This window comes from Entelurus aequoreus, linkage group LG03 (genome assembly GCF_033978785.1).
Source record: "Entelurus aequoreus isolate RoL-2023_Sb linkage group LG03, RoL_Eaeq_v1.1, whole genome shotgun sequence".
NCBI lineage: Eukaryota > Metazoa > Chordata > Actinopteri > Syngnathiformes > Syngnathidae > Entelurus > Entelurus aequoreus.
In genome coordinates, this window is record NC_084733.1 from 57,171,066 (window position 1) to 57,182,511 (window position 11,446).

General features: G+C 40.8%; 1 protein-coding gene across 2 annotated transcripts in view; it reads right to left on the minus strand.

The window, feature by feature from the left end:
- Positions 1–264, minus strand: part of LOC133646664 (delta-like protein 4) — a 17,385-nt gene extending 17,121 nt beyond the window's left edge. For both annotated transcript variants that reach the window (XM_062042272.1, XM_062042273.1), the window contains exon 1: positions 1–264. This exon is cut by the window's left edge and continues 90 nt beyond it. The gene's annotated coding sequence lies outside the window, so the exon portion shown is untranslated.
- Positions 265–11,446: the final 11,182 nt, after the last annotated feature.

Below are 11,446 nucleotides of genomic sequence, written 5' to 3' on the forward strand. Positions count from 1 at the left end.
CAGGCTTAGTCCAAAATGCGCACCAAAATAATAAATATAATCCCGTAGTAGAAGATCCAGCTCCACAAAAAAAAAACGTTATCCAGTGCAAAGAAAAGATTAGACCGATATCAAGAACGTCAATATCCACAAGTGAGTCATTCTGCGGTCTTTGTGTTGTCCATCCATCGTGCCGGTCACTTCAGGGACTTTCTTGTGCTGCTTTAGTGCCACTTGTGTAGTCTGCAGAGATGCGTGTGCATGCATGTGGACGAGCATCAGTGCATGGTGACACCCACTGTGGGCTTTCCTCGTCCCCCATTGGGTTTATATACCCCCGCTGCTAGGACAATAGACACCGCCCACTCTCATGCACGCCCATCACCCTTTCTTCTTTTTATTGACATTAACGTTCGTGCATCTATCATGTTTTGCATTTTTATTCACAGCGCTTCACTTTTTCCACATTGTGTTATGTTGAAGCCTTATTCTAAAAGGGAATACATTAATCTTTGTCCTCAAAATTCTACACACAATACCACATAATGCTAATGTGAAAACGTTTTTATTTTATTTTGCAAATTTATTAAAACTCAAAAACTAAAAACATCACATGTTCATACGTATTCACAGTCTTTGCTCAATACTTTGTTGATGCACCTTTGGCAGAAATTACAGCCTCAAGTCTCTTTGAATACGATGCCACAAGCTTGGCACACCTATCTTTGGGCAGTTTGGCCCATTCCTCTTTGCAAGCTCCATCAGGTTGGATGAGAAGTGTTGGTTTTCATCCAGGATGTCTCTGTACATTGATGCATTCATCTTAGTCTAATCAGGGAGGTGACCAAGAACCTGATGGTCACTCTGTCAGAACTATAGCATTCCTCTATGGAGAGAGGAGAACCTTCCAGAAGGACAACCATCTCTGCAGCAATCCACCAATCAGTCCTGTATGGTGTAGTGGCCAGACAAAAGCCCTTTCTTATAAAAAGTTTGCCAAAATGCACCTGAAAGACTCTCAGACCATGAGAAACAAAATTCTCTGGTCTGATGAGACAAACATTGAACTCTTTGGCATCAATGCCAGGCATCATGTTTGGAGGAAACCAGGCACCGCTCATCGCCAGGCCAATACCATTCCTACAGTGAAGCCTGGGGGTGGAAGCATCATGCTGTGGGGATGTTTTTCAGCAGCAGGAACTGGGAGACTAGTCAGGATAGAGGGAAATATGAATGCAGCAACCTACAGAGACATCCTGGATGAAAACCAATGCCTCCCCTTTAACCTGATGGAGCTTGAGAGGTGCTGCAAAAGATAATTGACAAAGAGGAATTGGCCAAACTGCACAGAGATAGGTGTAGACTTAAGGAAGAAGACTTAAGGCAGTAATTGCTGCCAAAGGTGCGTCAACAAAAGGTGTGTCAAACTCATTTTCATTAAGGGGCCACATCCCAGTTATAGCTGCCCTCAGAGTGCAGCTTGTAACTGTGAACAATATATGAATATAAATGTATATATATATAATTCATGTATATAATTGTTACATATGTTTTACATACAGTGTAAAAAAATAAAATCTTACGATTTTACTGTAAAAAAACAAAAACTGGCAGCTGAGTTACCAGCATTTTACCGTAAAATCTGTGGTGTGTTTTATTTATTTATTTATTTTTTTACAGCATATTACTGTAAATGGAATGGAAAAACAGTACCACTGTTTTTTACGGTAAAATTCATGCAACAGAGCTCCGAGTTTATTACCGTAAAATCTACGGTTCTTGTTTTTCTAATGTACTACTGTATATGCAAAAACAATCTAAAATTGTTTTTAAAGGAAAAAAATGGCAGCTCAGTTGCCAAAAGTCCCTTGTCATTTTTACAGTGTACAATTTGCTGGATAGCTTGCTTTGAAATCATAAGTCAAGCAAATATTTAAGTATTATTATTTCAACAAACAAATGTTTTGGAATTGTATTATTAGACAACATTAAAGTTTAAAATATATGCAATCGCTTGCAGTTCATTATTTTTTAAATGTCAAAATCAAAAGAAAAAATGTATTTAGTAAAAAAAAAGTACTTTATAAATGCATGTTATTCCCAGGCTTTCGCGGGCTACATAACATGGTGTGATTGGCCAGATCTGGCCCCCGGGCCTTGAGATCAACACCTGTGCCTTGGACAAGTCACTGATTATAGGACATCACTTGGAATATATTATGGATTTAGAGACATTTTTTATTTTGAAATTATGTGTGCATTGTGCAGGCATCTTAGATATACGAATAAATAAGTACTTTAAAACAATATACTGTAAATACAAAAGCATTGCTTATAAACTTGTGAGACAATTAGTTTCTCAAAGGATTTTGATATTTGGATTCAGATTAGGCAAAAACTAACCATTTTTGGTAATTTAATAAGGTAGTAGCACCCTATGTCAAATGATAATAGAAACAGTTGTAAGGACAATTGTATGTGTTCTTTACATTGAACAATAAGGACTTTTTAGAGAGGCATAATAATCATACAAAAATATTGGAGTGCTGAAAAAAAAAAAATCGTATCCAAATCACGATTCATCTCTATTCTAAATCGATTCATATTTAAATTTTTATGAATCATTTGTTAAAAACACAATTTTTGATCTCTTCTGTGCTTACTTGCTGTTGTATATGTATTTTGTAAATAGCCAAAAGCAGCTTTTGTAACCGGTTTTGACAAGGTTTAATAAAAATGTTCTACCAAATAATAAATTGCAAGAATCGTTTTGATTCGATAATCATGTTGAATCGGTACTCCAAGAATTGGAATCTAATCGAATCTTGAGTTGTTCTAAGATACACATCCCTGATATTTATACTTTAACAATTCTTTATTGTCAATTTTTCCATATATCTATGTAAGACATACGGAATAATCGAGATACCGTTTCTCTATCTCTCACCCTGTACTCTGGAGCAAATTTGTAGGCTTGAGGAGAGATTGACCGCTGCGTACACACGCACTGCCATCTTCAAAATGAGGATTCTAACCAGGGCCGCCCCTCCTTATACACAGATCAAGCGCTGTGTGTGGGGCCTTACAATCCGTGGGGAGCCTTGTTTTGCATGAATAAGTGCATGTAAATGTTTTTATAGGGCTTTATGAATAAAGTTGGTATGGTATGGTATGTTAATTTATGAATAACATAAGAAATGTCATCACAAACATATCCCTAGACTCTTCCTGTTTCATCACTGATACAAATAAAATGGCTAATTTCCTCAAATTTCCTTATTGTCCCCCATGGCGCGCAGCGTTATTGCTAGGTTGGTTAATAGTCATAATGGGGATTAATCCCTGCTTGTGATTTGTAAGGAATACATGCAAATTCATTTTCGTTTTAACACTTTCCTTTCAGTTAATTTGTTTAAGTACAAAACATGCCTCAAATTCAATTCAAATTTGATTAAACAAGGATTGAAAATAGTTTCACGTCAATAAAAAAGTGTGAAAACATTTTCTAACGGGAGGATGAAAGTGAGGGAGAAATAAATATTAATTAAACATCTCTATAACCAAGAAAATATTAAATGAGTAGTCTAGAACATGCTAAATTAAACCTGGACATTCTAATGTTTTTATATGTACAGCACTATTTCAATGTTTCGGATATTTCTAGCAAATTTAAATAGCTTATAATGACAACTTTGCATACTAAACACTCACTGTTTACAATATTGATTGTGCATGTATATATTTGCAAAGTAGTTAGCAATACACTACTAGCGAAACAAAACATTAATGGGTAATTTTAGTTGAGCTTCATCTTATTTTGCCCACCTCTTACTGCTTTGCTTCATTCATTGGGGCGGTATAGCTCGGTTGGTAGAGCGGCCGTGCCAGCAACTTGAGGGTTGCAGGTTCGATCCCCGCTTCCGCCATCCTAGTCACTGCCGTTGTGTCCTTGGGCAAGACACTTTACCCACCTGCTCCCAGTGCCACCCACACTGGTTTGAATGTAACTTAGATATTGGGTTTCACTATGTAAAGCGCTTTGAGTCACTTGAGAAAAAGCGCTATATAAATGTAATTCACTTCACTTCACTTCACATTCTCCCTGGTGTTTATTTTTGAGCAGATAATGAGCTCACAGCTGTACAGTAAACACATTGTTTCACCCATAAATAAAGTGAGGAAGCCAAGTTTTTAAAAAGTGACACATAACCTATTAACTATCTATCAAATACTGTAATCCAGTGGTTCTCAAACCTTTTTCACCAAGTACCACCTCTAAAAACACTCGGCTCTCCAAGTACCAGCATAATGACCTACATTAAAATATAGTAGCATATTCATTGAAAACAAGGCAGATGTTTTATTTAACAAGTATATTTAGTATTTTTGGCCACTGTAACATTACACACAGTTTGAACAGTAACACTGTTTGAACATAGGAAAATCAATCAATCAATCAATGTTTATTTATATAGCCCTAAATCACAAGTGTCTCAAAGGGCTGCACAAGCCACAACGACATCCTCGGTACAGAGCCCACATACGGGCAAGGAAAAACTCACCCCAGTGGGACGTCAATGTGAATGACTATGAGAAACCTTGGAGAGGACCGCATATGTGGGTAACCCCCCCCCCCAAACCTCTCTAGGGGAGACCGAAAGCAATGGATGTCGAGTGGGTTTGACATAATATTGTGAAAGTCCAGTCCACAGAGGATCCAAAACATCAGCGAAAGTCCAGTCCATAGTGGGGCCAGCAGGAAACCATCCCGAGCGGAGACGGGTCAGCAGCGTAGAGATGTCCCCAACCGATGCACTGGCTAGCGGTCCACCCCGGGTCCCGACTCTGGACAACCAGCACTTCATCCGTGGCCACCGGACCTGTGCAACTCCCCCTCCATAAGGGAGAGGGGAGCAGAGGAGAAAAGAAAAGAAAAGAAAAGAAACGGCAGATCAACTGGTCTAAAAAGGGAGTCTATTTAAAGGCTAGAGTATACCAATGAGTTTTAAGATGGGACTTAAATGCTTCTACTGAGGTAGCATCTCTAACTTTTACTGGGAGGGCATTCCATAGTATTGGAGCCCGAACAGAAAACGCTCTATAGCCCGCAGACTTTTTTTGGGCTCTGGGAATCACTAATAAGCCGGAGTTCTTTGAACGCAGATTTCTTGCCGGGACATATGGTACAATACAATCGGCAAGATAGGCAGGAGCTAGACCGTGTAGTATTTTATACGTAAGTAGTAAAACTTTAAAGTCACATCTTAGGTGCACAAGAAGCCAGTGCAAGTGAGCCAGTATAGGCGTAATATGATCAAACTTTCTTGTTTTTGTCAAAAGTCTAGCAGCCGCATTTTGTACCAACTGTAATCTTTTAATGCTAGACATAGGGAGGCCCGAAAATAATACGTTACAGTAATCGAGACGAGATGTAACGGACGCATGAATAATGATCTAATAATGAAATAAAACACTGTGCTTTAATCAAGTGATTTGTTGGCGTATCACTAGGTGGAGATTGCGTACCACTAGTGGTACGTGTACCACAGTTTGAGATTCACTGCTGTAATATAATGGGTATGAAGACGTTGAATTCATGGTAATAGTTTTTCCCAATGTGACAAAAAGCTGTACATGACCATGATGTTTACTATGGTTAGGAAAATGTGGCAAACAATAGTAAGCACCCAGCTGCTAGTGTACATTATTTTACATTACAAGCAATAATGTCACCAATTGAAAGTCCATTTGTTTCAATTGAAGACTGTAGTACCACACTGTTTATTGAAACAACAAATACTCAAGCCGCTTTAAGAACACTTTCATCTCTTTCATGTCCGTTTGTGATTGTTCCAAAAAGGGGGAAAAGAAAAATGAAGTGGAAAAAAATAACATTATATAAAAGCTTGCTGAGCACATTCAAATGCCATATACACTTTTTGCAGCTCATGCTGGGCGCCGGCATTGTGTGATTTTTATCACTCCTGCAACAGGCCAACTGTTCCGCAGAGGATTTACAGTGAGGGAACAGGATTTCGGTAGCGTTCCCTGGCCATGAAGGAGCGTGGCTCCACAGCTCTCCTGCAGAGATGACTTCATTTACAACCAACTTCTTTGACTTATTGGTTCAGTCCAATTTAGGGACCAGACAATGGACTACTGAGTCTGACTCTAAATCAGTGTTTCAATAGCTCACTATTTGACGTTCCCACCTCCGACTCTCTCCTCGTCTTTACCTGGCACTTAATGGTTTAATCCAATTTTCAGGTTCTTGTAAGTGAAAATTACTTAATTTGCAGATGCATCTCGTGGGTGTACAAGGTGTTATGAATCTCCCTACTTGCACAGAAATGGATGTTTTTAGAACACAAGTGGTCTTCAGTGTTTATACACACCAACACATTTATACACTTTAATATTTGTTGTACCGTGGCACAGTTTCTTGTTGGGAGCTCAGGTTTCAGTCATTTTTAATGCTTTGAATGGTGCTAAATGCATGCTCCAAGGAAAAATTGGGGGACTGACACACTGCCATCTTTAAATTGACGGTTATAATCAGGGGCGCCCCTCCCTATACGCAGATCAAACGTTGTGTGTAGGGTTTTACATGAATAAGCGCATGAAAAATGTAAATTCAAGAATGACAGGGCGCTCCATATGAACTTTTACCACAAACCTATTCCTATACTCTTTCTGCTAGGGAGCATTGATAAGAATATAATGGCAGATTTCCTAAAATGTCCCTATTGTCCCCCATGGCGCTTAGCGTTAATGCTAGTTTGGGTAACAGTCATCATGGGATCCCGGATACATGCAAATTAATTTTCTTTAACAATTTCCATCCAGCCATCCATTTTCTACCGCTTGCCCCTTACGGGTCGCGGGGGTCTATCTCAGCTTCACACTTCATCCAGTTAATTTGTTTTAGTACAAACCATGCCTCAAATTCAAGTCAAGTTTTATAAATAAAGTTGGTATGGTATGTTCATTTATGAATGACAGGGCGCTTCATAAGAAATTTCACCACAAACATATCCCTAGACTCTTCCTGCTTCATCACTGATACGAATAAAATTGCAAATTTTTAAAATGTCCTTATTGTCCCCCATGGCGCGCAGCGTTAAAACTAGGTTGGTTAATAATCAGAATGGGATTCAATCCCGGCTTGTGATGATGTGTATGGAATATATGCAAATTAATTTATAACAATTTCCTTCCAGTTAATTTGTTTTAGTACTAACCATGCCCCATATTCAATTCAAGTTTGATTAAAGAAGTATCAAAAATAATTTCACGTCAATAAAAAAGTGTGGCAACATTTTGTGTATTTTGTGAGGGGAGAATAAATATTAATTAAACATCTCTACAAACAAGCAACAATTACATCAGTAGTCTAGAACATGCTAAATTAAACCTAGACATTGCTAATGGTTTTATATGTACAGCACTATTTAAATATTTAGAGTAGCTTATAAAGAGAAAGGGAACAATACCCCTTTATAAGCTGGGATAGGCTTCATCACCGCCGCAACCCCATAAGGGACAAGCGGTATAAAATGGATATATGGAAGTATTTATACAATACAATTTCCATGGATTCTTATTTTCATGCAGTACATAAAGTTAAAGTTAAAGTTTAAGTTAAAGTTAACTATGCAGCTATATCATACTTGCCAACCCTCCCGAATTTTCCGGGAGACTCCCGAATTTCAGTGCCTCTCCCGAAAATCTCCCGGGACAACCATTCTCCCGAATTTCTCCTGATTTCCAGCCGGACAACAAGGCACGTCCCCTCCAGGTCCATGCGGACCTGAGTGAGGACAGCCTGTCGTCACGTCCACTTTTCGTCCATATAAACAGCGTGCCGGCCCAGTCACGTTATAACATCTACAGCTTTTGGAGAGTGCACAACTGCACACACAACAAGAAGGAGACGAAGCAGAAGAACGAAGAAGAGACAGTCATGGTGACGACGAGTAAGAATGACAGGCAATATGTTGTTTTTACTATTTTTACCTGAATATAAGACCTTTTGCAAGACTTGTGTTTGGAAAAATACGACTGAAGAAAAATTTAAAATATCTGTGAAACAACAAAAGATGAAATTATACTCCCGTAAATTCTGGACTATAAGCCGCTACTTTTTTCCTACACGTTGAACTCTGCAGCTTATACAACAGTGCGGCTAATTTATGGATATTTATTTGCTAACAGCTATAATGCAAATAGTTTTCATAAAACACAAGCAAAGACACTGAACAGGTGTATTGATTGTGCTACGGCGCCATATTTTGGACGAGTTTGCTCGCTGCAGGTGCTGCAGGGTGAACCTCTACCTCTATTTTACATCGTATACATCAGTGGCTTATAGTCCAGTGCAGCTAATATATAGAAAAATATTAATTTCTTCTTAAATGTAGTGGGTGCCACTTACTGCATATACCAAGTGCGCTCCATAGTCCGGAAAATACGATATCTATATCCCCAACAGTTGTTTGAGGCCTCTGCTTCAAACAACTGTTGATGATGTCAATTTTAGGTACTGGTGATTTCACCAGTACCTAAAATTGACATCATTACTCATCTTGTATTGTGAGTGACTGGAAGAAAAGCTTGGGGAGAAGTGGGAGAAGTCGTTCCTTGCATGTACAGTATAAACGTTTAGACCCCAAATATAAGACGACACATCTTTTCCAGACTTTTTTTGAGGGAAATGTGTGGGCCTCATAAGAGTCTGACATGTTTATATATGATGTCCATAATTATTTACACATTAATCTATGACTATGAATTGTACTCAAACCGTATACGTGGACGTAATCATGGCATGAAATGATGGTACATTCAGTGCTGTGGCTATTTACCTTTGGCGAGTGCAAACAATTATCTCACAGGGTCCTTTCTGCTGTTCTGCTCTAGAATAAACAGAGTTTTGGAAACCTCTACGGTTCCATTTGCAACCACAATAGGAAATCATTTTTCTCTGTGACAGTGTTTTGTAAAGCTGACTTCTGATTGTTCAATGGATGTTCAGCTGGCATTCCAACCTTAAACACAGAATACTGATTGGGGAATGAAAATCTGCAAAAAATGGTCCCTTGTGTAGGACTGGACTGGATGTTTCTAATTGTTTAAAACTATCTGATGTGATTTGTTTAGTTCAGCTACAAACTTAAAGGGTACCAATGATGAATTTTGTCTTTTTTCCGCTTATAAATGTAGTTACAATGCTAGATACTCATGTTAAAAAATACCAAAGTGTCAGATCATCAAGTTCATGCATATGGCTGTGAGCTTACACACAGTTTTGGATGCCTTTGTATCGAAGGGTGTCAAACTCATTTTAACTAAGGGGTCCTCATGGAGGAAAATATATTCCCAAGTGGGCCGGACTGGTAAAATCATAGCATGTTAACTTAAAAATAAATACAACTTCAGATCGTTTTCTTTGTTTAAAAATAAACAAGGCATATTCTGAAAATTTACAAATCTTAATGTTTTTTTAGTAGTAGTATGTTATCTTCATTTGTCGTTATTTATAATTTCTGAATAAACAATGTGATAATGTTCATCTGTGAAATAGGTGGAAATGAGTCTGGCAGAGTTTTAAAATGCTCCCATTGGAATATTTTTTTAATCCATCAGAAGATAAAATTAATAATATCGAAATTAAAATACAAGATGCGATCCATCCATCCATCTTCTTCCGCTTATCCGAGGCCGGGTCGCGGGGGCAGCAGCCTAAGCAGGGAAGCCCAGACTTCCCTCTCCCCTGCAACTTCGTCTGGCTTTTCCCGGGGGATCCCGAGGCGTTCCCAGGCCAGCCGGGAGACATAGTCTTCCCAACGTGTCCTGGGTCTTCCCATTGGCCTCCTACCAGTTGGACGTGCCCTAAACACCTCCCGAGGGAGGCGTTCGGGTGGCATCCTGACCAGATGCCCGAACCCCCTCATCTGGCTTCTCTCGATGTGGAGGAGCAGCGGCTTTACTTTGAGCTCCTCCCGGATGGCAGAGCTCCTCACCCTATCTCTAAGGTAGAGCCCCGCCACCCGGCGGAGGAAACTCATTTCGGCCGCTTGTACCCGTGATCTTGTCCTTTCGGTCATAACTCAAAGCTCATGACCATAGGTGAGGATGGGAACGTAGGCCGACCGGTAAATTGAGAGCTTTGCCTTCCGGCACAGAACCTTCTTCACCACAACGGATCGATACAGTGTCCGCATTACTGAAGACGCCGCACCGATCCACCTGTCAATCTCACATCCACTCTTCCCTCACTCGTGAACAAGACTCCGAGGTACTTGAACTCCTCCACTTGGGGCAGGTCTCCTCCCCAACCCGGAGTTTGCACTCCACCCTTTTCCGGGCGAGAACCATGGAATCGGACTTGTAGGTGCTGATTCTCATCCCAGTCGCTTCACACTCGGCTGCGAACCGATCCAGTGAGAGCTGAAGATGCTGGCTAGATGGTAAATGGTAAATGGGTTGTACTTATATAGCACTTTTCTTAAAGCTGCGATGAGGTGGCGACTTGTCCAGGGTGTACCCCGCCTTCCGCCCGATTGTAGCTGAGATAGGCTCCAGCGCCCCCCGCGACCCCGAAGGGAATAAGCGGTAGAAAATGGATGGATGGATGGATACCTTTTTAAAGAACTCAAAACGCTTTGACACTATTTCCACATTCACCCATTCACACACACACATTCACACACTGATGGCCGGAGCTGCCATGCACGGCGCTAACCAGGCCCATCAGGAGCAAGGGTGAAGTGTCTTGCTCAAGGACACAACGGACATGACTAGGATGGTAGAAGGTGGGATTGAACCTAACCCTCAGATTGCTGACACGGCCACTCTCCCAACTTCGCCACGCTGTCCCCTAGATGAAGCCATCAGGAACACATCATCTGCAAAAAGCAGAGACCTAATCCTTCAGCCATCAAACCAGATCCCCTCAACGCCCTGACTGCACCTAGAAATTCTGTCCATAAAAATTATGAACAGAATCAGTGACAAAGGGCAGCCCTGGCGGAGTCCAACCCTCACTGGAAACGTGTCCGACTTACTGCTGGCAATGCGGACCAAGCTCTGACACAGATCGTACAGGGCGCGGACCGCCACAATCAGACAGTCCGATACCCCATACTCTCTGAGAACTCTCCACAGGATTTCCGGGATGACACGGTCGAATGCCTTCTCTAAGTCCACAAAGCAGATGTAGACTGGTTGGGCAAACTCCCATGCACCCTCAAGGACCCTGGCGAGAGTATAGAGCTGGTCCACAGTTCCACGACCAGGACGAAAACCGCACTGTTCCTCCTGAATCCGAGGTTCAACTATCCGGCGTAGCCTCCTCTCCAGTACACCTGAATAGACCTTACCAGGAAGGCTGAGGAGTGTGATCCCACGATAGATGGAACACACCCTCCGGTTCCCCTTCTTAAAGAGAGGAACCACCACCCCGGTC